Genomic DNA, 27,291 nt, shown 5'->3' with positions numbered 1-27,291 from the left:
TGCTAACACCTCATTGCTTTGGTTTGGGAAATTTAGATCAAGCCTAATCAATGTAATCCCATCCCATCCTGAAACATAATTATTGGTTTAGCAATACTATCCAATCAACTGGAAGAAGAGATTTGGTAGGGTCTTCTGGAAAATGTGATTCTCATACTTTGGAGAGAGCTTCCAGAGATAAACAACTTTTCACCTTTGTATGTGGAAGAAAGACTTAGTCACTCTTGGAGTCTTTGACAATCCTAAAAAATGCTACCTTTTGGAGAAAGTGACACCAAAGAAGGCAAAATGGAGAAAAAGAAAAAAATGGGTCCTGAAAGACGTTATTTAGTGATAGAATCTAAATTTTCCAATTTCATTATATGAGAAATAATTTTATTGCCAAGTTGAGCTAGATTTTCTGTAGTGAAAATCAAAAGGACCCAGCGAGCCTTAAAAATGATTATCAAAGATGTACAACACACAGAAACAGAGAAAGATAACCAGCGTCATGAAAGACTGTGAAGACAAAAAGCTTCCCAATAACAGTACAAAGGAGAGCCAAAGCAAACAATATGAATATCTATGGAAAAAAATGGCAAGAGCAAATCATTACTTGTCAATAATAATCTTGAATGCAAATTGATGAAACTCTCCAATTAAAAGAAACAAACTGGCTGAATGGATTAAAAAACAGAACTACAAGAAACACACCTCATTGACAAAAATACAGAGACTGAAAGTGAAGTGATAGAAAAGATATTCCATGTAAATGGAAATCAAAAGCGAGCAGGAATAGCTATCTTAATATTAGAAACAATAAACTTTAAGACGAAAACTGCTAAAAGGGACTAAGATGGGTATTATGTAATGATTAAGGGATTAACTCAGTAGGAAGATGTGACTACAGTAAATATATGCACCCAATTACAGGGTGCCTAGCTATTTAAAGCAAATGTTAATGGATCTAAAGGGAGACATAAGTTCCAATACAATAATAATGGGAGACTTCAATCCTTCATTTTAATCAATGAACTGATCAAGTAGGCACAAACATCAATAAAGAGCAGAACTAATATATGCTTCAACCAAATGGATCTAATTGATATCTACAGAACATTTCATCCCACAACTGCAGAATACACATTGTTTTCATCAGTGCATGGAGCATTCTATAGGATAGACCACATGCTAGGCTATAAAACAAGTTTCAACAAATTAAAAAAAAAAACCCTGAAATATTATGCATCTTTTCTGACCACAATGGAATGAAGCTGGAAATTAGGAACATAAGAAACTCTGGAAAATATACAAGCAGGTGAAGACAGAACAACATGCTCCTGAGTGGATCATAGAAAAAAATCACAGGGAAATTAAAAAATTCCTTGAAACAAATGAAGGTGGTAACACGATGTATTTATGGGATACTGCAAAAGCAGTGTTGAGGGGAAAGTTTATAGCAATCAGTGCCTACACCAAAAAATTTGAAAGATACCAAATAAATGATCTAACAGTATATTTCAAGGACCTAGAAAAACAAGAACAAATCAAACCCCAATTTAATAGGATAAAAGAAATAATAAAAATTAGAGAATATATAAACAAAATTGAATTAAAGAAAAACAGACAAAACATCAGTGAAATGAAAAGCTGACTTTTTTTTTTTTTTGGAAAAAAGAAACAAAATTGACAAACCATTGCCCCAACTAAACAAAAGAAAAAAAGGATACACAGCAGACTCATAGGATGGCAGATGTCCTCAGCACTCTGGCCTCAGAATCAGCCCTTTAGGCATGCAGATCCAGTTGAAAAGCCCATGAGAGTATTTCAGGCATGGAAAGCCAAGACACTCTGAGGGGGAAAAAAAAAACCCAAATGAAAGATCTCCGTGAGTGAGATCCCAGTGGAAAGAACGGGTCATCAAAGAAAGAGGTACCTTTCTCTGAAGGGAGGAGAGAACTTCCACTTTGACCATGGCCTTGTCTAAATGTGATCAGAGTCAGTGAATTCAGGGGGCTTCCATAGCCTTGGCAGCTCATGACAAGAGCCTAGGGTGATTACTGAGGCCATAAACAAGAGTGTCAATTTGTTAAGTCAACAACAGGAGTCACTGTGCACTTACTCCTCATGTAGGATCTCTGTCCTTAGTGTGCTGTACATTGTGATTTAATGCTATAGCTAGTGCTCAAACAGTATTTTTCACTTTGCTTCTGTGTGGGAGCAAACTGTTGAAATCTTTACTTAATGTATGCTAAACTGATCTTCTGTATATAAAGAGAATTGAAAATGAATCTTGATGTGAATGGAAGGGGAGAGGGAGTGGGAAAGGGGAGGGTTGAGGGTGGGAGGGACGTTTTGGGGGGAAGCCATTGTAATCCATAAGCTGTACATTGGAAATTTATATTCATTAAATAAAAGTTAAAAAAAATAAAAAAATTAAAAAAATAGTTACAAAAAGACTTAAATATCTTGGAATAAATTTAACCAGGGATCTGAAAGATTTGTACAATGAAAATTACAAATCCTTAAGGAAAGAAGTAAAAGAAGACACACACACAAAATGGAAAAATAGGGGTCGGTGCTGTGTCATAGTGGCAAGCTGCCGGCTGCACTGCCAGCATCCCATATAGGCTCTGGTTTGAGACCCGGTGGCTCCACTTCTAATCCAGCTCCCTGCTGCAGAAGGAGCTCTCTCCTGGCTCCTAGCTTTGGATCAGCCCAGATCTGGCCATTGTGGCCATTTGGGGAGTGAACTAGCAGATGGAAAACCTCTCTCTGACTCTGCCACTCAGTACTCTCGAATGCTGCCTTTCAAATAAATAAATAAATCAAAAAATGGAAAAATATTCCACGGTCATGGACTGAAAAAATTAATATAATTAAAATGGTCATACTGTCCAAAGCAATTTATAGATTCAGTGTGATCCCAACCAAAATATCAAGGACATTCTTGGATCTAGAAAAAAATTATCCTAAAATTCATAAGGAAACACAAAAGACCCTGAATAACTAATGCACTCTTAAACAACAAAAACAAAGCCAGAGGCATAACAACACCAGAGTTGAAGACATGCTATAGGACAGTTATAATCAAAACAGCCTGGGACTGGCACAAAAATAGACACTAGAGAAATGGAATGGAATAGAAACTCCAGAAATTAATCCACACACACACAACCAACTAGTCTTTGACAAATATGTTAAAAGCACACCCTGGAGAAACAACAGTCTTCAACAAATGGTGTTTAATCTCCACATGCAGAACTATGAAACAAGACCCCTGTTTTACACCTTATCAAAAAACCAATTTGGAATGGATAAAGGATCTAAATGTATGACCTGATACCATCAAATTACTGGAGGAAAAATTAGGGAAACTCTGCAAGACATCGGCATAGGCAAAATTTTTGGAAAAAACCCCAGAAGCACAGGCAATAAAACAAAAATAGACAAATGGGATTACATCAAGATTGCTGCACTGAAAAGAAAACACTCAACAAAGTGAAGAGACAACCAAGAGAATGGGAGAAAATATTTACAAAGTATGGATCTGATAAGGGATTAATACTTGGGATATATAAGGAATTCAAAAAACTCACAAACAACAAAATAAACTATAGTTAAGAAATGAGCAAAGGACATGAACAGGTATTTTTCAAAGGATGAAATACAAATGGCCAACAGATAGATGAAAAAATGTTCAGGAGTACTAGCCATCAGAGAAATGCAAATCAAATCTACAATGTGGTGGCTGGCACTGTGGCATATTAGCTTAGTGCCCTGACCTAAAGTGCCGGCATCCCATATGGGTGCCGGTTCTAGTCTCAGCTGCTCCTCTTCTGATTCAGCTCTCTGCTATGGCCTGGGAAAGCAGTAGAAGATGGCCCAAGTCCTTGGGCCCCTGTACCCACGTGGGAGACCTGGAAGAAGCTCCTGGCTCCTGGCTTCAGATCGGCTCAGCTCCAGCCATTGTGGCCATCTGGGGAGTGAACCAGCAGATGGAAGACCTCTCTTTCTGTCTCTACCTCTCTCTGTAACTCTGTCTTTCAAATAAATAATAAAAAAATAAAATAAAAAATAAAATAAAATAAAAAAACTACATTGTGGTTTCACCTCATCCAAGCTAGAATGGCTGTCATCCAAAAGTCAAAAAATAATAAGTGCTGGTAGGATGTAGAGATAAAGGTACCCTAATACAGTGTTGGTGGGCACATCATTGTGGAATACAATATGGACACTCCTCAGAAATCTGAAAATTGATCTACAGTATGACCCAGTTCTCCTATTCCTGGGAATTTACCCAAAGGAAATGAAACCAGCATATGAAAGTTATTTGTATTCCCATGTTTATAAGAACTTAATTCACAATAGCTAAGATCTAGAAACATTCCCTTTCCAGATATCCATCAGCTGATGACTGGATGAAGAAAATGTGATACACACACACACACACACACATACACACAGACACACACACTGTGGAATGCTACTCAGCCTTAAAAAGCAATGAAATACTAGGCTGGCGCTGCAGCTCACTAGGCTAATCCTCCGCCTGTGGCGCCGGCACCCTGGGTTCTAGTCCCGGTCGGGGCGCTGGATTCTGTCCTGGTTGCTCCTCTTCCAGTCCAGCTCTCTGCTGTGGCCCTGGGAAGGCAGTGGAGGATGACCCAAGTGCTTGGGCCCTGCACCTACATAGGAAACCAGGAGGAGGCACCTGGCTCCTGGCTTTGGATTGGTGCAGCGCGCCGGCCGTGGCGGCCACTTGGGTGGTGAACCAACAGAAAAGGAAGACCTTTCTCTCTCTCTCTCTCTCTCTCTCTCTCTCACTGTCTGACTCTGCCTGTCAAAAAAAAAAAAAAAAAAAGAAAAGAATGAAATCCTGTCTTTGCAACAAAATGGATGCAATTAGAGACCATTATGCTTAGTGAAATGAGTCAGTCCCAAAAAGACAAATATCATATTTTCTCTGATATATTGTGGTTAATATAGAATACAAAAATATTAAAAGAAGGAAACTGACATCTTATGGTTTAATAATTGTTTATTGCCCTTGTCTATAAACAGTAGTCTTTCTACTTTTTATTTACTGAACATTATAATTAGTCGTTCATTAAGCCTTTGATTGTAAAATAAATTGAAAGTGTGGGTTCTAGTCCCGGTTGGGGCACCGGATTCTGTCCCGGTTGCTCCTCTTCCAGTCCAGCTCTCTGCTGTGGCCCAGGAGTGCAGTGGAGGATGGCCCAAGTGCTTGGGCCCTGCACCCCATGGGAGACCAGGGGAAGCACCTGGCTCCTGGCTTTGGATCTACGTGGTGCGCTGGCCACAGCGCGCTGGTCGCAGCGGCCATTGAGGGGTGAACCAATGGAAAAAAGGAAGACCTTTCTCTCTGTCTCTCTTTCTCTCACTGTCCACTCTGCCTGTCAAAAAAAAAAAAAAAATTAAAGGAAAAAATAAAAGAAAGGAAGGAGTGAGATTGAGGGAGTGAGGGAAGTATGGTTATCTTCTTAGAACTGTGTCTATGAAATACATGAAATTTGTTCTCTTTATGTTAATAAAACATTTTAAAAATGTATAAGAAAATAAAAATCATCTGTAAGTCTATCAAAAACAATAGTAAGAATTTGAGTAACACATGGTTTTGAAAGACTATAATGAGTAAATCAAAGAGAAACAGAAGGAGGTGATTTACTGAGAGGGAATGTTCTTCCTCAAGAGCAAGTGGTTAGGAAAGCAAAACAAATGTATAGAATATATTGGTTTTTCATAAGTTCACCAATCTGCAGACATGTATTAAAAGATAAGTTAGATGTAGTTGTTAAAAGCCCAGTCTATGGATTCAGAAGGTTTATGTCCACAATTCTAATTCTCACCTGTGGGGTTTGGGGCTGTTATTCTCAAAGCCTTAGTCGTTGTATCTACAAAGCAGTGCGTACTTGCATCAGAGCGTTTTTGTGAGAGTAAAATGAGATCTCCTCTGTAAATCATCCAGAATAATGCCTGACATGCAATGAGCACTCAGTAAACTTTAGCTACTTTTAATAATAATATTAGCAATACTACTGTCGTTAGATGACAACTATGTTCCAGAGACGGTTAGAAGACACAGGGGTAGGTTGATGATTATAAATTTAACAGAAGCCTCTATTCTCTGAAGTGTAATGCAGTAAGTACCCTTCAGTTTTCTTTTAGTCATTTTAGTATTCAGAAGCTATGACTTAACAATTACAGGTGACATTATTCACATGGTATTTCATATATATTACCATTTCTCATGTTGATGGCTAATCAGCTATTGCATAGTTATGGTCTCATTATGGATATAAGATAACATCTAGTTTTTTAAATGAAAGATTTATTTATTTAATTGAAAGGCAGAGAGAGAGAGAGAGAGAGAGAGAGAGAGAGAGTTTGTGCCCTGGCTTCTCCATTTCTGATCCAGCTCCCTGCTAATGGCCTGAGGAAAGCAGTGGAGGATAACCCAAGTGCTTGGGGCCCTGCTACCCGTATGTGAGATCTGGAGGAAGCTCCTGGCTCCTGGCTTCAGCCTGGCCCAACCAGGGGAGTGAACCAGTGGAAGGATTATCTCTCTGTCTCTCCCTCTCTCTTTGTGAGACTGACTTTCAAATAAATAAATCAATCCTTATTAAAGAGGGAGAGAGAGAGAGAGAGAGAGAGAAATATCTTCCATTGGTAGTTCACTTTCCAAATGTCCACAATAGATAGATCTAGGCCAGAACAAAGATTTGAGCTAGGAATTCCATCCTGATCTTCCACATGTGTGGCAGGGGCCCAAGTACTTGGGCCGTTTTCTGCTGCCTTCCCAGGTGCATTGGCAAGAAATTGGATTGGAAGCAGAGCAGCCAGGACTTGAACCAGAACTCTGATATGGGATTCTGGTGTCACAAGCCATGGCTTAACCTGCTGTTCCACAATAACAGCCTCAACGTCTAGACCTTGATCAGAGTTCTCATCTTAATTCTTAGCACCATCCAGATAATTCAAGGTCCCAACCATTCTGTCCTTACTTGACTATTTTAATCCAATGTGATTTTAGTATGAATCTTGTCCTCAATTTACTGAATTCTCTATTTGAATTTCCATTTTTAGACATAGACATACTAAAACTTCCTAGTCTTTTCCAGGGGACTAGACCATAATTTAGAGAACACCTCCTGTCTGATATTCTCAGGCACTCAGATTCAGATGCTACATGGCATTTTACATTGGCGATAGTTTCCATTATTCTGAGTGTATATAGTTATGTCACTTACATTGTCCCACTACTCTTCCTGACAACTCTGGGGTGAGCATCATCATGGAACTTGAAGTTGAGAGACATGGAATGGAATCATTTGTGAGTTGTAGAACATGACCCGGAGCCTGATCAAGTTCTCAGTCAGTGTGATTTTTTTTTCCCACCATTTCTCCTGACTCCTGCCTGAAGTCATCAATTTTTGGCATTTTTGATTTTACAACCGAAATTAAGTGACAACTGAGGATCAAGGATGTAAAGGGAGAGTGATGTTCAGTATTCTTATCCATCAGTTCTTTTTCTTTTTTTAAAGATTTATTTACTTATTTGAAATCCAGTTACACAGAGAGAGAAGGAGAGGCAGAGAGACAGAGATAAAGAGAGAGACAGAGAGAGAGAGAGAAAGTCTTCCATCTGTTGGTTCACTCCCCAGTTGGCCGCAATGGCCGGATCTGCGCAGATTGGAAGCCAGGAGCCAGGAGCTTTCTCTGCTTTCTCCCATGCAGGTGCAGGAGACCATGGACTTGGACCATCTTCTACTGCTTTCCCAGGCCATAGCAGAGAGCTGGATTGGAAGTGGAGCAGCCGGGTCTCAAACCAGTGCCCATATGTGATACAGGCACTGCAGGCAGAGGCTTTACCCATTGTGCCACAGTGCTAGCTCCATCCATCAGTCTTAAGAACCAATTCAATTATTATCACTTTTAAATGAATATATATTGAAAAAAACCCAAAAAATCAATCATAAGAAATTGATTTTGGAATAGGAGAGAAGAAACGCATAATTAGAAGGAGGAACATTTGATCTCTAGAAAACTGAATGGAAGTGAAGATTTGTTTTCCATCTTTTTTTTTTAATTTATTTTTTTTTAACTTTTATTTAATGAATATAAATTTCCAAAGTACGACTTATGGATTACAATGGCTTCCCCCCCATACCATCCCTCCCACCCACACCCCTCCCCTTTCCCACTCCCTCTCCCATTCACATCAAGATTCATTTTCGATTATCTTAATATACAGAATTAACTGAGATGTCTGCACACAGGGAATTTAAAGATTGAGCTTGTCATGACTCAGTCTTATAGGAAAGAGACCCTCTGGGGGAAAATAATGATGTACCCATGACCTTGAAAGAAGCATTTTCTACAGACAGCCTCTAAATGTGGGCCTATGCATTTCTACCATAGCCTTTGGAGAGGTCTGAAGGTGGTTTTGGCTTATGATGGTTTGACTTCTGATTTAAGGCATTACTATAGTGTGAGAGTGTTATGCATTAGGTGGAAAGTGTGGTTTGAATTTTGATGTTCCCTACACCAGTGATGAATGTTGAGCCATATGTGGTTTGATATGCTCTCATGGTGCTGGACACGGCCAAGCCACACGTGATCCTAGTTCACCGTGTGATTATGAGGGTAAGCAGTTGGCACTCCTCAGCCATCTGCCTGACGTAGGATATTCGGTAGTTTGGACACACTGAAAGTATTTCTGACTTATGATATTTTCAACTTAGGATGGATTTATCTGGATGCAACCCCACTGGAAGTCAAGGAGCATCTGTAGTGTGATATTTAATCTGGTGTTAAGATAGGTATTGATGAACAGTTTCATGGAGGATTTGGGGCAAAGTGCAGGGACTGGGGATTGGAAGCTTAATGCTGTCATCCCAGCACTGTCCCTTGCTAACCACAGCCTTGAGCTAGTCTGTTAAGTTCCTCCATCTTCCCTTTTACCCTCTGTACAGTAAAAATGATACAAGATAAGCACACAGTCTCATTCAGCCTCAAAGCTTTGATGCTGTCACAGAGGACCTATTTCCAGGCTCCTGTTCTGGCCTTACCAGGAGCAGACGGATAGTTTAGACAATGACACATATATGGCTATTCCATGGCTTTCCTTGCCGGGTTCATTGAGCCCAGGGTCTGGTAGTTCCTGCCTGAAGCTATAGTTTAGGTGCCTGAAGAAAGCCTGTGGACAGTTCATGCAACAAATCAAATGAAACAAAGGGGAGACAAATATGAGTTATTGCTTCAAACTCTGCCAGATTTGGAACTGTGGGCCAGAAAAAAAAGTAACGCTGCTTGAGACCACAAAAGGAAAAGAATTTGGAAATATCTCTCCTGTCCCTGATTCACCCTTCTATCAAACCGCCCTTTGCAGGCCCTGTGGTACATGTCTCTGAGAACAATAGGCCATCAAGTCTTGTAGTGTGAGAGATGAAAAAACACCAGGCAAGCTATGCAGGACCCTGCAGCAGGAAACCATGACTCTACTAGCAGAACAGGGTAGTTGGATTCAGCCAATGCAGAGCCATTCAGAAACATTGTTATAGTACTTCAATGAAGTTGAATTCCATTTCCTTCATTTTAACCTTTTTTTTAAAATGCAAGCCATTTTATTCTTGCTATTTGGAGGACCTTAAGGATATATTTAAAAATGGCAAAAACAAAAGAATGAACTATGATAAAATGTGGGGTTCACAAGCCCAAGACACAAACCTGGCTGACCTGTGTAGAACAGGGAGTGTCTGTCCGTCTGAAGGAAGCTGAGGACCATGGTGGATTAGCATAGATATAACTTGAGCTGTGGACTCCTTGTTTGCTCACACATTTCATACAACCTACTTCTTAGACCAAGTAGAACTCATTATTTAGTGGAAAAATGTTCTTATTGGCCCCCTCTGAAATAGCTAAGACCTAGACCTTGAAGCAGTTTTGAGTGGCATCATTGGCTAAAGTAGGACGTGGGCAAACTTAACCTTTCCGGTCTATGTGTGGCATAGTCATGAGGACAAACCATAAAAAGAAAAGATACATAAAAATAAACAAAAAGCCAAAAGTCAGGAGCATTAAAACACAAAGAAATCACACGGAGATCAGAACATTGTCTGCCTTCTGTCTGCCCATTCCCACCCCTTTTAATAACTTAAGCAGTCACTTTTGATTTCTTGTTGTAGTAGTAGACAATACTGGATGCTGCAGTCCACACTCCACCCTGACAACTCCATTATTGCATCATGGCTGGACATCAGAAATAGCAGGGGAAAAGCCAGTAGGATCTTGGCAGAAGGCACGATATCAACAGTGTATCCAACAGCTGCTGCAGCAGGCTGGTTGAGTGGGTGAGTCTATTTCAGAAACTGCCAGGACTTTTTAGCCTTAATTAGGCACTACATTAAAGGGGGGCTGAGATGCTTGCTTACACCGAAGTGGTAAGTCAGAATCCACATGGGGATTCTGGAAACCTCCAGACCATTGGATTTCATGTTTTATTGAGCCAGTGGGTGCTATCTCCACAACTGGTGCAAACTCTCCACCCACTTCCCTTGACAATGGCATTAACATAGTCATGCTTTTTTGGAAAAAAAAAGTGGACCAATCCATTGGTATATCCCTCACTTGAGTCCATCAGTCAGTCTAATGGCCAATTTATTGGTCATCAATGGAAGAGTCAGTCTCTCACTTTACTGCTACTTTCCTAAACTCAAAATTTTCCACATTAGTTGACAAGTGCCAGATTCTCATTCTGTCATTTATTGTATGAAACACTTTTTACCTCTCTGTACTCATCACCATCTCCCCTTAACATCTGTTCCATTCTCCACCCATTCTTCTTTGCTTCTGTTGCAGCACACAGGCTGTAAGGCACTGTCCCAAACTGTCAAAGAATTATTCCACAGCCTCTTGGTTTTAACCTTATTAGGGCCCTCACCATGCCTAGAAGTCCAGTCATTCATTTTTTGCACATTTTTGAGACTGTTTTACTGGACAAATATTATAAGTCACTAACTGTGTTTTTTGGCAACTCTTAACATAACCTTCGTAAAGTGGATAGGAGAGTTGGCTTACATGTTCTCCAGTGTCTCCCCAGCTCTTTAAACAAAGTCCATGTTCTGAAGCTTTTCAGCCTTCCTCAAATGTCAGCCCTTCACCACTGCTCTCATTCTCACAGGTGACATTGGCCCCTACTTTGTTGAGGAGCGTGCTCAGCTCCCCCTTCCTATAACTTCATCATTCATTACTGTCTTCTAAAAAGAGGAGCTTGGCCCTTGCTACAGTTAAGCACACTCTTTGTTCCATTTTTCCTTGTGGCTTAAATTTTTTACTGACATACTGTCCATCTTCTTTGAAAACTTTTTCAGTGTTTCCCATTTTACATGTATCTGTATTCACTCCCTTTGCCTCCAAAGGAGCTTAGACCACCTTACCTCTTAGAAAGGTGACATTCCCTCTATTCTGCTATTTCGTAAGCTATCGAGCTATCTTTTATATTCTCTTCATAATTAATAAAATTATTGTGCCTCACTGTTCTTTTCTCTGCACTCCCTCAATTCCTAACCCTTTCCATAAGGTTTAGGTTCTCATCATAATGCCACATGCTCTCCGGAAGGTCCCCACTCACTTCAAATCACTACATTCATGATCTTATTTAAGGTCTTAGTCTTTTTTAACCTCTGGGTGGCATTTATTCCTCCTCAAGACCCCTTCTTTTGATTTCTACAGAAACATAGTTCTGTATTCTCTACATATCTTTCTCAGGATGATTCCCTAAATACAGGAAGACATTCTGCCTTTAGAGTCTCTCCTCTCTTCATAATTTCCTTTGTAATATGACCTACTGCCCTGACTTTTATTACTGATTCTGTATATGACTGTAAAACCTGCATCTCTGGTCAGAACCTCAAAATAAGCTCTACACTTGAATTTCCAGTGGCTGGAGTGTTATATTCCTCCAAAGATCTTTCCTTCAACCTCAGTGTGCTTGGAATGGAGCTCATCCTTTACCTCACATGCAACCATCTTCATGCTTGCTTTCTTGTTAACAGACTCAACATTCTTCCAGTTATATAGGTTCACATGACAGCATAATTTTAAAAAATATTTATTTACTTGAGAGGCAGAGCTACAAAGAGCGGGAGAAACAGAGAGAAAGGTCCTCCAACTACTGGTTGACTCCTCAAATGGTCGCAATGGCTAGAGCTGGGCTGATCTGAAGCCAGGAGCCAGGAACTTCTTCTGAGTCTCCCACTAGGGTACAGGGGCCCAAGCACCTGGGCCACTCTCTACTGCTCTCCCAGGCTATCAGCAGAGTGCAGGATTGGAAGAGGAGCAGCCAGGACATAAATTAGAGAGTGCATGGAATGCTGGCACCACAGGCAGAGGCGCAACCTACTGTGCCGCAGCGCTAGCCCCTCCAGGATAATTTTTACTATTATCTTTTTGTTGAACCTCATTTATCATCCATTGCCAAGTCAATAGACTCTATTAAAGCAACATTTCACAAACCAGCATCTTATGGAACAATGGATTAAACAGTCAAACTATTTTAACTGCAGTCATTCTCAGAATTTTGCGTTGTGAATCTCTAATTAGAACAGGTTCTCTGCATTTCTTTACTTATTAGACCAAAAGATAATTTTTTCTTCAAGAGAAATCTGTTGAAGTTTCTCAGAAAGTAAAGGAATGCATTTTGGCAAATGCATGCATACAAAAATGTCATTTTTGATGTATTACTTTACTGAGTTTGTTCGAAGTGAACTATATGAAAGAGCCAAATATGGTGAGAGTCATGCAAAAGAGTGGTGGACTTGTTCCCTGGCACTGTCTCTGATGCTGGAAAGTCAATATCTGTGCAGTTTATTGCCAGAAATTTCCATAATAGGCATGAAAATAATCACAGATGCATGAATATTTGGAAATGGGATATAACAACTTCATACTTACTATTACCATGGCTCAACATTCTTTTCAGTGATCATCAGCTATCTCACTCCATCTCTAATTTGATCACAAAAGATGTGTCTTTTAAGTGGTCTTTATTCATTTCCATTGAAACTACTATTTCCATATATCACCAAGTAGAAAAACTATGCTTCAAGATTATTCAAATACACTGATACATTCGGATTTTACAAAAAGCTAACTATAAACTAGCACAGATGAACAAATGCATTGTACTTCCTCTTTGGTCTTAGAACAGACTTTGGTTATATCCACCCCGGCCTCTATGTAGCTTTAAAATTATGGCCTAGAAACCATATTCACTGCTACTATAGAATTTTTTTACATTTCTTTTTCACATGAAAGAATATTTCTAGACTATATGAAATCAAAATGTATGGAGTTATGGGAAATAAGTATTTCTTTGTATGTGTTTCTCTTAAAAAATCCCAAAACTTAAAAATTAAAGAAACAAACGAAAGGAAACAGATTTTATGGGATGACTATAAAATGTTATAAGTGTCACACTCTCCTTACCAGTTCTTATGTCCTAATGTATGGGGAGTGTGTTCATGGAAGGTGGATGTTCTACCTGGAATGCAAGCAACTGGAAACTCCTACACTGACATAGACAATAGGAAAAATTTAGGGTCTCCCATAACAACAGACCCAGATACAGAAATTTAGGATGTGAGGGCTCCAGCTCTGCTCTTCTGAGGGTCTCTTAGTTCTTCTTTCCTTTATATGTTGGCTCCATTCTTAGGCTCAGAGCAAAATGGCTTTTGCAGTTCCACATCTCGCGGCTGTCTTTGTTATTATGTAGAAGCAGAGAAGGCTACAGCCTCAGGCAGATTGCCCCTCAGACTTCTCTGGCCAAGTGGGCTCACATACTTATTACTTTCTAATCAATGGAAATAGATCAATTACAATTTATAAATATCAACAGATCAAACAATAATCTATAAATGGCAAGACATAAAGGACAAAACAACAGATCAATGGCTTAGATCAATCAAGACTTAGAAGAATGGTTGAAGTCATTATCCTTTGAATCACTTTAAGTAATTTGTATGCTGCCAGCAAGAAGAGAGGGTTGAATGCACTGATGATGTATGATACAGTTACAAACCACGCCAAAACTTAGTGTTTCAAGCAGTACCATTTATTTAGTTCATGATTCTGGAGTCAGAAAATTATACTGGGCTCATCCAGATGATTCTTAGAAAATGTTTGGTCTCCTACATAAGTCTGAAGTTAGCTGTGGGTCAATCAATGGTTCTGTTTTTGGGAGTACGCTGGCTGTCAGCCAGGAAACTTGGTTCTCCAACAAAATTCCTTTCATTTTCCAGAAGACTTGCCTGGATCTCTTCACATGGTGGAGGCAGAGTCCAAGAACAAAAGGGTAAGACCCTATCCTATAGGCAAAGGCCAGTTCAGCCTCTGATTGTATCAAATTTGCTAATATCCCACAACAAAATCTGTAGTCTTCAGAGATTCAAGATAGGAAAACATTTTTCAGTTCTTGAAGGAAGTAGACAAGTTTCTGGCCATATTTGCAACATAGCGTTTGCCATTCACTACTTTGGTAAAGGTTACTGGAAGAATAAATATACTGCTTTCTTTCTTTATTTTACCCACTTCAGAACAATGCTACTTCATATATTAGTTTAAGGAAAACTTAGAATATCTTTAGATATATAATATTTGAGTTTTTCTTTGTAATTATTAATCTGTCTTAGAACCTGGCATGATATGATTATAATATCTGCTGAAATATTTGCTAGGATGGGTCAACTCCTTGGCCCTTTGCCTATTGAAAGACTCAGAAACCTTGGCATTCTTTTCTAAAGATTTCTAGACGGAGATCAACATGTTTCAAGGTAATCTTAATTCTTTAGGATAATACTTTGTGGTGTGTGAAAGTTGAAGGTATGTGATAACAACTAACTCTGTGAGGTGACTGTTTTATTCTGTAGTTGCGAACACTGAAAGATGTAAAAGATGATTTAGCGTGGTGCTCAGCCATATAGCAATCAAATATCTGAATTGAAATAGAACCTGAATCGTAGTCTCAGTCCTCTGTTGAACCATCTGAAATAGATGGAATTTGACCATTTAATGAACTTTCTCATCTAAAACACAACTAAGAATGAGAAAGTGAACAAAAGAGGCCTCTAATCCTTAAAAGTTAAGTTATAAAGTTTGTGAAATCCACTTGACTTGGAAACGAACCTCTTCAAACTATTTCTCAGAGCCCATTTACTCACATGTCGCACACAATTTTAACAAGTCTGGTTAGTGATTTCCAAACCTATCATGGATGAGAACAGCATTTCAAAGGGGAAATTAAACACATCTGTGAGGTAAGGTACAGTTATATCTGATAATGTAGCAGGAAGGAGAAGGGAGGGCATTTAAAAAATTAAATTCAGATATTAAAAAATCTGTGCAGCATTTGGATTCTTTCTTTTTTATAATATGAAACATTCTCTTTATTTTTATTTACATATCTCTCTCCAAATGATGACGAAAGCACCTAAAATGAAAAAAAGAAACATGAATGTACAATATTTGTTTTGACAATTTTAGAATAAAAATCTATGAAATTATGATGATGACTAGAAACTTAGCCAAATAGTTGCAACAATTTGAGGTAAATACTTTTTTCATTAAAAAATAAGCACACAATCTGAAGCACAGTAAGAAAAGTGAGCTTTGCAGATTTACTGTTCCTATGCCCCTTTCACTAGCTCCATGGTAGACCTGAAATCCAACAACCTCATAACTACAGTACCTGTGAAAGTGAGGAGCCTAAGCAGCCACACAAGGGGAAGGAAGAGCTTAGAAATCCCCCAAATCCTGTCTCCCAGAAATTTTCACTCTTTGGAATGTTTGGCAGATTGTGTAAAGTTCTATCCTTAGATGGTCTATGTTTGATACTGCTCAGTTCCCTCTGTGTGTACATCTCTATCTTTAAGCATTAAAGAAAATCTGTGGCAATTGTTTAACATCACAGCTGCCTGAGGCAGCTACACCAGTTTGGGCTAACAAGCAGCTGAAAAATAAATATAGTCTAAGAAGAATATGGGAGAATGAGATGCCAAGAAATGACTTTGTAAACCCTTACATGTTTTTGAGAATCTAGAAGGCCACTAAAATGTGCAAGCCTGTGCACATGCTCAGGAAAGAGCTGAGAAGGCATTGATCTCTCTCCTCTGTTGATTTAGAGGCTCTCTCTCTCTGTGTGTGTTTTCAAAGATTTATTTTATTTATTTGAAAGACAGAGTTCCAGAGAGAGGTGGAGACAGAGATAGATAGATGTAGAGAGAGAAGAGGTCTTCCATCAGCTAGTTCACTCCCCAAATGGCCACTTCAGCTGGAGCTGAGCAGATCCAAAGCCAGGAGCCAGGAACCTTCTCTGGGTCTCCCACATGCGTGCATGAGCCAAAAGACTTGGGCCATCTTCTACTGCTTTCCCAGGATATAGCAGAGAGCTGTATAGGAAGTGGAGCAGCCGGGACTAGAAGCAGTGTCCATTTAGGGGATGCCGGTGCTGAAGGCCAGGGCATTCATCCACTGTGCAACAGTACTGGCCCCAAGAGGCTCTGTGCTTAACAGGAAGTGAAGACTAAGATAGAGTTGTAATCTTCCTGCTGTTTGTTGGAAAATGTGTCACTGAACACACAAAAATTCTCTTGGCAAGGTTGAGAAACTTACTGGCTCAAAAGAGTTAAGGAAATCTCTGCAAAAACAATTCTGTGACCACTCAACTAATCAATCAGAGAATTCAGTGGACCAAAGTGACGAAGAATCAGTGCAGAATAGTCACTAAACACATTATAGAAAACTGAAATCCTGAGTGAAGGCAGAGATTTTAGATAAAACTTACAGAGTTGTCATATCACTCAAATGTTGTTCATTATATCTGGTTTCCAATAAACAAAACTACAAGATATGCAAAGTAACATAGGCCCTTACCCAGGGGAAAAATAGTCAACAGAAATTATTCTTGAGGAAAGTCTAAATATTAGAGCTTATAAAGATGTTAAATCACATATTGTAAATATGTTAAAAGAGCTAATTGTGACAAATATTTGTGTCAGTAGGGGGATGGGTGGGGGATATATGGGAACTCATATTACTGCCTCACAAATTTTGTTTTGTAAATTTGAGAGTAATAAAAAAAAAAGCAGAAAAAATCTTTCCAAAAATTACATGATTTGAATAAAAATACAGCATCAACAGATATAAAATAACAATAAGGAGGCAGAAATAATAAAGGAATCAATTAGAAATTTTGAAATTGAAAAGTGTAATACTTGAAAAATTCACTAGAGGAGCTCAAGAGTTGGCAGAATAAAGAATCAGTGAACTTGAAGATTGGTCAGCTGAAATTATTTGGTATAAAAGACACTGAGAAAATAATGAAGAAAAATAACCAGAGGCTCAGTGATATTAGGACACTCTCAAGCAATACTAAAATATACTTAATGGGAGTTCCGGAAAAAGAGGAGAGAGTGAAAGGGACAAAAAGAACATTGGATAAGTTAAGAACTAAAACTAGGCAAAAAAAATCTTATGTCCTTAAGTCAAAAGAGTTAATGTTGTTAAGATGGGGCTCCTCAAATTGATCTATATATTCATAGTAACTTGATTAAAACCCCAAATTAACTTTTCTGCAGAAGTTACAGTCTAATACTTAATTTCATGTTTTAATGCTTGGGGCACAGAACATAATGAACATGGTTTTCTAAGTATTGATTTATAAAGCTGGTTTAACTTCTTCATTTTTGAAAGACAGTTTTACTGGATGTAGAGTACTTGATTGATAATCCTTTGCTTTAATCACTTTAAGTCATTTTACCACCTTCAAGTCTGCGCTATTTCTGATGAAAATTCAATGTCAATATTATTGAGGGTAACTTCAAGTGATGAATCCTTTTTCTCTGGCTACTTTCAAAAGCATCTCTTTTTCTTTAGTTTTGACAGTTTGGTTGTGATGTGTTTAGCTGTTTTCTTTCCTGAAGATGAAAGCAGTTCTCTGTAATTAACTGGCAGAAAGAGGGTACTGCTGTAATTGTGGTTCACACAGCACACAGATAAAGTCTGTAAGGCAGTATCTGCTGTGTAATGTATCTGATTGTCCACTTCAATTACCAGAATTTCATTATACATATGTTAGTGTCCCTCACAACACTCCCCTAGCTCAGAGATTAGCAAGAACAACACTAGGAAAAGCTCCTTGCACTTGGAGATCATAAAACAAATAATTTATTGAAGATGGCTGAGCCTGCTCTCGATGAAAATAACTTTAAACAGTTTATTGAACAGAGAACTTAATCATAACACATAAACCGCAACACACAAATCTTGCCTAATATGATTCTAATGCAAACTTTGAACCTTTTCACTTCAGATTAGCAAAGCCCTTGATGATCTGTTTGGTGTTATACTGTAAAGTGGATGTCTTCATACTCTTTGGCCCAGCTGTTCAACTCCTAGGTGTATTATCAGGGGAAACTCTGTACATGCACAGCAGGGCATATGCACATATTGTGCTGTTTGCAACAAGGAAAATACAAACAATCTAACTATCCTGCCAGTGGATGAATGAACTGTGTAACATTTAGATAAAGGAAGATTACAATCTAAATGAGTGGAATAATTTTAGCAATTTATTTTTCTCAAATTTTAACCTATTTATTTGAGAGAAAGAGAGAGAGAGAGAGAGAGAGAGAGAGAGAGAGAGAGAGATAATTCCCATCTGTTGGGTCACATTCCAAATGCCAATAATGGTTGTGCTTGATCTGATGTTAGGAGATAGGAACTCAATTCAGGTTTCCAATGTGGGGGGCAGGAAACCAATTACTTGGACCATCACTGCTGCCTCACAGGATATACAGCAGAAGGAAGCTAGAATCCAGAGCTGGAGCCAGGACTGAACTCAGGTACTTTCCTGTGGGACACAGGTGAGCATGCAAGTTAACTGCTAGGCTCTACTCCTGCCCCCAAAATGCAATATTAACTTAAAAATATCAATTCCCAACAATAATACCAACAGCATTATATCCATTTTCCAAAATTAAAGACAATAAAAATTTTTGAATGCATATAGATAAAATAACAGGATTCTTGATAATGAAAGCAAGAAGATTATCAGCCCTGTATTCAGGATAATGTTGCTTTGGGGATGCGGGTTGGCGAGGGAATGAGGAAGAACCATATGGATACATGTAGGTTATCTACTAAGTTCTAGCTTCTTCTGGGGGGTAGGTGAGAGAGGTAGTTTCATAAGGCCATATTAAACTATTTTAAAATATCCATATAAATAAAAGCAGAACATATAAAAGGACTTCAAAGTTTCATGGACAGTGGAATTAAAAGATAAAATAAGAACTATAAAATTTATTTCTCAACCTAAGTTCCTCCAAGTTCAGGATATTTTGTAGATGATGATGCCAGCCTTTTAGTCCATCCCTGAAGAACAGAGGGCCCTGGGAATTTAACCAGGCCACTGCAGTCATTTTTGCATTATTAACTGAAAAAAAAAAAAAAGAGTAGCCTTAAAGATCGGAAATATTAGGAAACAAAAAGAAGGCAGAAGCAACCGAGCCAACACTGTAAAGTGGATGCCCAGTGATTTCTCATGGACATTATTGCAAAACTGCCCTTGTGTGATATCAACAATGAGCAAAAAGACTGTCATGATGGAGAAAGACTTTCTGGTGAGCTTTCCTGGGCACTTCTCTGCTGAAGACTGAGTTTCTCAAAACACTATCCAAACAAGCAGATGTCGTTTTTCTTTGGCTTTCATTAAAGCCAACAAGCAAAATGCTTGAGAGTTCTAAGAAACGGTTGCCAGGACCTCCTGGTGGCCATTACTTTGATTGTGCTTTGTCTTCAGGATTGTTCATTCATGTTTCATCTGTTGTCAGAGTTTTTCAAGAACTGCTTCCGGATTCTGATGCCACTTGTATAAAATTTCCATTGAAAGTTCCACTCTTGCTTACACTTGATATGGGCATAATAGTTTTGGCACCCATCGAACAAAAAGATGGCTTCACTTTAATTTTTCAGTCAGAAATGTGTTAGCTGAACCAGTTAAGAGACCTCTACGATGCTATGGTTTCTGCTTTTTAATTGTAGGTCTCCTTTAATTAAGGCACAAATATGATTGACTTTTTTTTCTCGCAAATGGGTATGGATGGAGGCAGATGTTTGGCCTAGTAGTCAGGACATACATTAAGAAGTTCACATCCCATATTGGAAAGCCTGGGCTCAGTACCCACTTCTGTTCCTGATGCCAGGTTCCTGCTGATGCAAATCTTATAAAGTAGCAGTGATGGCTCAAGTTGGTTGTATTCCTGCCGCCCACATGAGAGATCTGGACTGCATTTCTGGCTCCTGGTTTTGGCCTGGCACAGCTCCAGATATTGCACAAGTTCTGTCTCTCTCTCTCCATTTCTCTGACTCTAAAATCAATCAATCAATCAATCAATCAATCGATATTTTAAAAAATTTTGATTGGGGCTGATGCTGTGGTGTAGGAGGTAAAGTCATCACGTGTAGTGCCAGGTTCGAGTCCTAGCTCCTCCACTTCTGATCCAGCTCTCTGTTATGGCGTAGGAAAACAAAGGAAGATGGCCCAAGTCCTTGGGCCCCTGCACCTCCATGGGAGACCCGGAAGAAGCTTCAAGCTCCTGGCTTTGGATTGGTGCAGCTCTGGCCATTGCAGCCATTTGGGGAGTGAACCAGCGATGGAAGACCTCTCTCTCTCTCTCTCTCTCTCCCTCCCTGCCTCTGCCTCTGCCTCTCTGTAACTCTGTCTTTCAAATAAATAAATAAATCTTTAAAAAAAAAAGTTGATGTGGATGAATTGCCACTGTGGACACTTCAACATTTTCTTATTCTTTCTTAAAATTGGTTATCCATTTGTAAACTAATGATTTCTTTGGGGAATTTCTCCACAAACTTTTTCTGATCTATCAATGACTTCACCATTGTTCCACCCAAGCATCATCATTAATTTTATGTTTGTTCTTGCATCAGTTTTAGCAGAATTTATGTTATTGTGGTGGGGATTCTTTTCAAATTGATGTTCTATTCTTCTTATTGCCTTAAACTAGATTCTGTTTAGACATGCCTCAGCACATTAGTATAAGTTTATTTTGGTACTTTTTTTTTAAAAAGCAGTGGATAGTTTTTTACATAATATGTATTTTCCATGAATTTTTGAAGATGGCTCATACATGTATCAGTGATTAGAGCACGTCATGAAAGAAGATTGTGATCCATTTGGCTCTTTATATCTGAAGGCCCAGAGGGTATGAGAATAAACTCTGGTAAACCAACAGCTGGGATTTCCAGGAGCTGATGTGTGAGAGATCCATTCTCTAAACTAGCCCACCCCTGCCCTAGTGAGGGGAATAGAGTGGTAGGCTTGCCAGAGTGCAATGGTAGGGACAGTGGGAAGGAAAGGACATGGTTGTATGGTGGTGAGATCACATCTGTCCACAAACCGAGCTCTTCAGGAGTTGACTTGCTGAGCCCAGAAGCTGACTTCACTTCCCCTCCCTGCCCAGCAGAAGCCGACCGGCACCCACTCAGATGATTGTGACCCTGACACCCGGCTCATTTCAGTCCTGTTTGCATGTCCTCCACCATGAAGCATGCTGGGGTGAAAGAATGAAATGATGAGCAGAGGTACCTTTAATTAGCCCATTACTAGTGACATTTCCCTCCCTAAGGATTAACTGTGCTTTTCTGAATTTTGGATAGAATCTTAAATTCAGGTTTTTAAAAAGTCTCTATTTTTGGAATATAGTCCTAGATTAGTTTTCAGAATCAGCACATGGTGCAAGAATCTAAAGCATGGAGATTTTGTACAATTTTAGGTAGAAAAGCCTAGTCACACCTGTACCCCTTTTTACATTATATGAGATCTAAGTTATGACAGCCAGAGCAGCACTCTGGCGAGACATGTTCCTGTACAAATCAAAAGGGAAGGGCTACAGGATAAAGATAGTTAGGAACATGTAACCAAATGCAAGTCTTGGTTGCTTCTCTTCCCTGTCCCCTCCCTGTGCTGCTCCATCCCGTAGGGAGGCCAACAGAGCAAGGCCCTGCCACTTAGTAAGACTCAGCCTGTGACTCAGCAGCTGGTTTTCTGGTACAGCACATGGGACTTAAGCATTTGGGGCCAAAATTTTGTCTTTTCCTTTCTCCACCCAGATGAAATCATTTCCTTTTACCATGCTGCAGCTTCACTCTCATGGAAGAGAGAAGTTGGAGTTGCAAGGGAGACAGGGAGGGTAGGGCAAGGAAGGAAGAGCCAATTTATGAACCATGCCAGGGCTTAATATGTGAGCTGCAAAGAGAGCTCAACTCTTGCAGAAAGGCAATGTGCATAAAGGCCTGCACTCTGCACTGGCCATATTTGTGATGATCACTTTTCCTGTCTTTTCCAAGTAGACCCAAGATACATACCATGCTGTCATCTGAAAAAAAATCCTTACTAATTAGCTATATTTTATTTCTTCATTTAATAGATCAGCAGGGCTTTACAAAATCAAAATCTTGTCCAGAGTTGCCAGGCAATTTTCAAAGTCGTGTCAAAATCACAGGGTGGAGAAAACATTCCCTAATCTCATAAACTCATAAAAAATGGAAAATGGCAAGCTTTGCCTTTTATCCACAGCATCTGAAATTTGAAAAACAGCATAAATAAGATCATCTCCAAACCCCCTCTCTGCCCTAAAAATGGCATTGCAATCTAGAGAATGAATATATACATCCCATATGCTGTCAGCTGTCTTAATAAAGAAAATGTTTCCATAGTATGAAGTTATTTCTTCAAACTGTACTCAGTATTCTTGGCTGCTAGATGACAAGAAAGGAAAGCAAGACTCTGTTAAGGCAGGGGACAGGCTTAAGGACTAAGCTGGGAAGGAAGCAAAAATAGCTTGAAATTGGCTGCTCCTCTGCCTGTCCTATTTAGGTTTCAAAATGGTCGGGGAAGAGATACATAAAGTAGAAAGGCTAGTCCCCCCAGGTTGGCAGTGATTTTGATACTATTTTCATTTATTCTTGAATGGAATATTCCATTAACCAAAGAGCTAAAGTTGGGTGAACATGAACGGATAGCTGGGGAAAACGACGGACACACATAGTCTCCAGGGATGTTCTGGGTTAGTGATGGCATTCTAAGTGCTGACTCCTCCAGAACTGCATTCCGAATAGAGCAGTCATGGATGGAATGAACTACTGGCTTAAGATATTTGATGAAGACTTGATAGAATCTCTTTATATTGTATTATTTTTTTTTAAAATTATGTATTTATTTGAAAGGCATAATTACAGAGAAGCAGAGGTAGAGGCAGAGGCAGATTCAGAGAGAGAGAGAGACAGAGAGAAAGGTCTTCCATCCGTTGGTTCACTCCCCAAATGGCCTAATGGAGCTGAGCTGATCCAAAGCTAGGAGCTTGAAGCTACTTCTGGGTGATCCAGGTGGGTGCAGGGGCCCAAGCACTTGGATCATCTTCCACTACTTTTCCAGGTGCATTAGCAGGGAGCAGGATCAGAAGTGGAGCAGCCAGGACTCGAACTGGCACCCATATGGGATGCTGGCACTGCAGGCTGAAGCTTTATCTGCTACATCAGAGTGCTAGCCCCTTTACTATTGCATTCTGTCTCTGATCCCTACTACCCCAGCCTGCGTGAGCATACACACACACACTCATACCTACACACACACACACACACACACACACACCCCTCTCTGGCTTCAATTCTGATTGAGGGTTTTGTTATATAAATGGCAAAGGTTAGTAGCTGAAGAAACCAGTAAGATAGGGGTTAATTTTCTTAATGCACACTTCATTAAAGTGGTCAGAGCTGGCCGGCACCAGGCTCAATAGGCTAATCCTCTGCCTGTGGCACCGGCACCACAGGTTCTAGTCCCAGTCTGGGAGCCGGATTCTGTCCCAGTTTCTCCTCTTCCAGTCCAGCTCTCCGCTGTGGCTTGCGAGTGCAGTGGAGGGTGGCCCAAGTGCTTGGGCCCTGCTCCCGCATGGGAGACTGGGAAGAAGCACCTGGCTCCTGGCTTCGGATCAGTGCTGTGCGCTGGTCGCAGCATGCCAGCTGCAGCTGCCATTGCGGGGTGAACCAACGGCAAAGGAAGACCTTTCTCTCTGTCTCTCTCTCTCGCTGTCCACTCAGCCTGTCAAAAAAAAAAAAAAGTGTTCAGAGCTTTCAAAGGATTTGTACACTGCTGACAGTGAGAAAAGATAAATATAAGGTCTTCAGCAATTGTTTGTTACATATTCAAGAATAATTATTCTTTTGGCTGCATCTTCATCCATGCCAGCACCATCTATATTGTCAGTCAGTTGAGGGTAAGAGTATAGAGCATAAACCCTGAATTTTCTAAGACAGTCCTGCTCTGCTTTGTGGTTTCCAAAAATATCCTCAGATTGATCGAAAGATCTGCCCCATAGCTGATTGTCTACATGGTCTCGTGTTCAGAAAGGTTCTTACTGAAAGATTTGTGGTGATGGCAGTGGATCGGGGAGCTTGAATGCTTCCGTGAATTCATAGATGATTAATGGTGACACCCATGATAGAGTCTCTTGGGGTAATGACTCTCCCATGAGTTGACGCATTGGTTTTATTCCTGAGGAGGAAGAAAAGTCTTAGAAGAGCACTTGAAAAAAATCATTTTAAAACTGTGAGCCTTAGGGCCAGTACTGTGGCACAGCAGGAAAAGCCACTGTCTATAGTGCAGGCACCCACTTCTGATCTAGCTCCTGCTAATGCACCTGGGAAAGCAGAGGAGGATGGCCCAACTGCTTGGGCCCCTGTGCCCATGTTGGGGACCTAGAAGAAGCTCCTGGCTCCTTGCTTCAGCCTGGCCCAGCTCTGGCTGTTGCAGCCATTTGGGGAATGACCCAGTGGATGGAGACCACCCTCCTCCCCCGACTCTATAGTTCTGCTTTCAAATAAATCAAAACAAAACAAAAGCAAAAACAACAACAAAAAATGAAACAAAACAAAAAACTGTGAGCCTGAAGAATTTTGCTTGATAAAGTAAAATTTATTTCAGCATTGGCAGGGACTGTACGAATGTGTCAGTTTCAGGAAATGACCTTCAGCTCATAAATTTTGATGAAACATGAATACAAACAAAATATCCCTGAGTGAACTTAGAAGTGTCCTGGAACAGCAAAGATCCCCAGTGAATTGAAAACTTGCCTTTTTTTTTTTTCAGTTACTCTTTGAGAATTAAATGTTACTGATCTTCTTTTCCTCTTCAGTTTTCTTCAGTAGTTTCGTACTGCAGCCATTTTAGTGACTTGAAGGGCTTCCGTTGGGATCTCAGCCTTACATGCCTCTTGATGCTCCCTCCCCCACAGGCTGGGAAGCAGCAGCAGAGCAACATCTGCGGATGCTGAGCTGCACAGTCCATGTGTATTTGAAAAGTGAAATGTTAGTTGTTTAGGGAGCAGAGCAGTTTCCTTAGTCAGAGATGGCCACTTGGATTAACACAGAGAATACTCAGTTCCTACGAGAGTAAGAGTCTGAAATAAGTGCCTAAGGCAAATCTCTTGACCCTGAAGTTGAGGCTAACCACTCCTTTCAAGGTCAGAAGATTTCCAAAAAGTGTCCTTAGTGGAGTTTAATGGGGTGAGCAATGTTTCCAACTGAATATCCCAAAGCTCTTCAAACTGCAATTAGCATTTACTGTATACTTAAGAAAAATGACTTCATCTGTTCACAGCCATCAATCCTTATTTATTGATATGACTTTATTAGAGGCATTAATGTACTATCATTGATGCATACAATACTTATCTTCAGTTGCTTTGCTTCCGGTCCAGCCAGACCAAAGTTTTAAAATTTTTCTGAACAAGCCACGTTCTTTTGTTGTTAGTCTTTATGCATGTTCCTTTCTCTTATCCCTGCCCTTCACTCCCCCGCCCCCATCCTTCAAGTCTAAGAGCCACTCGTGGGTTCCCTGAAACCTCGTGCTTACCCACTTTCTTTTCACACTTTTCCTTATCTGCTGGGACCTTCTGCCCTTGCACCACAGCTATTTTCTCCAGTGCTTGGCACATATGAAGCACTAACCTAATATTTATTGGATGAATGAATGAATGAATGAGGAATAGAGAGGAATGAATCGTCAAATAAGCCACTTTCCCATTGGTGGGAACAGAGTGGCTTCCAAATGTGGGCATGCTTCATGGTCACTTGAAATACTTTGGTTAAAAATTCACATTCTCAGGTTCTAATTCCAGGGATTTTTGCATGAAACAAAATGGTATCTATGACAAACCACAAATAATTCATTGCTACAGAATGAAAAATGTGAGACAGAAAGTATAAGAGGAGTAATAACCAAATAACAAGATTTAGAGGAGCCTGCTAATTAGCTTATTACTTTTTTTTTTCCCTGAAGAACACGTTATAGGAAGATAGAAAAGATGTTTGAACAATTCATATTTCTAGTGTCTGGATGAAACAGCATAGAGATTAGATTTAGCATTGGTCCTCAACTTTGGCTGCACAGTGGCAAACATTAACAAATAAAAGCAATGATGTGGCTGTAGGCTGTGGTGCAGCAGGTTGAAGCCCTAGCCTGCAGCATCAACATCCCATATGGGCCACTGGTTGAGTCCTGAATGTTCTGCTTCCAATCCAGCTCCCTGCTAGTGCGCCTGGGAAAGCAGTGGAGGATGGCCAAAGTGCTTGGGCCCCTGTGCCCGGGAATGGAAGACCTGAAAGGATCTGGTTCCTGGCTTTGGCCTGGCCTGGGGTGCCTGGCCCTGGTCATTGTGGACATCTGGGGAGTGAACGAGTGGATGGAAGATCTCTCTCTCTCTCTCTCCCTTTCTCCCTCCCTCCATCTCTACCTCTCTCTGTAACTCTGCTTTTCAAATAAATAAAATAAATCTTTTTTAAAAAAGGTAATGAAGACTGGGTCCATATTAAGGAATTCAGATTTAATTGATCTGAGATGTCCTCTCAGATTTGGGACAGTTTTAAAGCTTCCCAGGTGATTCTAATATGACATCAAATTTGAGAACTACCAGAATAGAAGAGAAAAAATTTTTCATACAATTTGACAGTCAATTTAACTCTCCTAACCCCTAACTCTAACCGTAACCCTAACCCTATATTACTTACATTGCAGTTGTGTGTTAGGGAAAGGTAAATTGAAAACTAAAATAAAAAATAGTGGTAACACTAAATGCTGCAGAGAATATGGAGAAAATGGATGTGACGTATAGTTGTTAGGAATGCATAGCAGTTTCTTACAGCACTAAACACGCAACTGTCATA

The 27,291-nt window shown here is 39.9% G+C and overlaps 1 long non-coding RNA gene across 1 annotated transcript; it reads left to right on the top strand.

Annotated features, from left to right (window-relative positions):
- The first annotated feature begins 14,297 nt into the window (after window positions 1-14,297).
- LOC108177459 (uncharacterized) lies at window positions 14,298-20,812 on the top strand. The gene is made up of 2 exons (XR_011388581.1): window positions 14,298-14,353; window positions 20,578-20,812. It is a non-coding gene; the product is annotated as an uncharacterized lncRNA (long non-coding RNA).
- Window positions 20,813-27,291: the final 6,479 nt, after the last annotated feature.

This window comes from Oryctolagus cuniculus, chromosome 5 (assembly GCF_964237555.1).
Source record: "Oryctolagus cuniculus chromosome 5, mOryCun1.1, whole genome shotgun sequence".
NCBI classification, from domain to species: Eukaryota; Metazoa; Chordata; class Mammalia; order Lagomorpha; family Leporidae; genus Oryctolagus; species Oryctolagus cuniculus.
The sequence above is the reverse complement of the archived record's forward strand: the minus strand, read 5'-3'. Positions and strand labels throughout refer to the sequence as shown.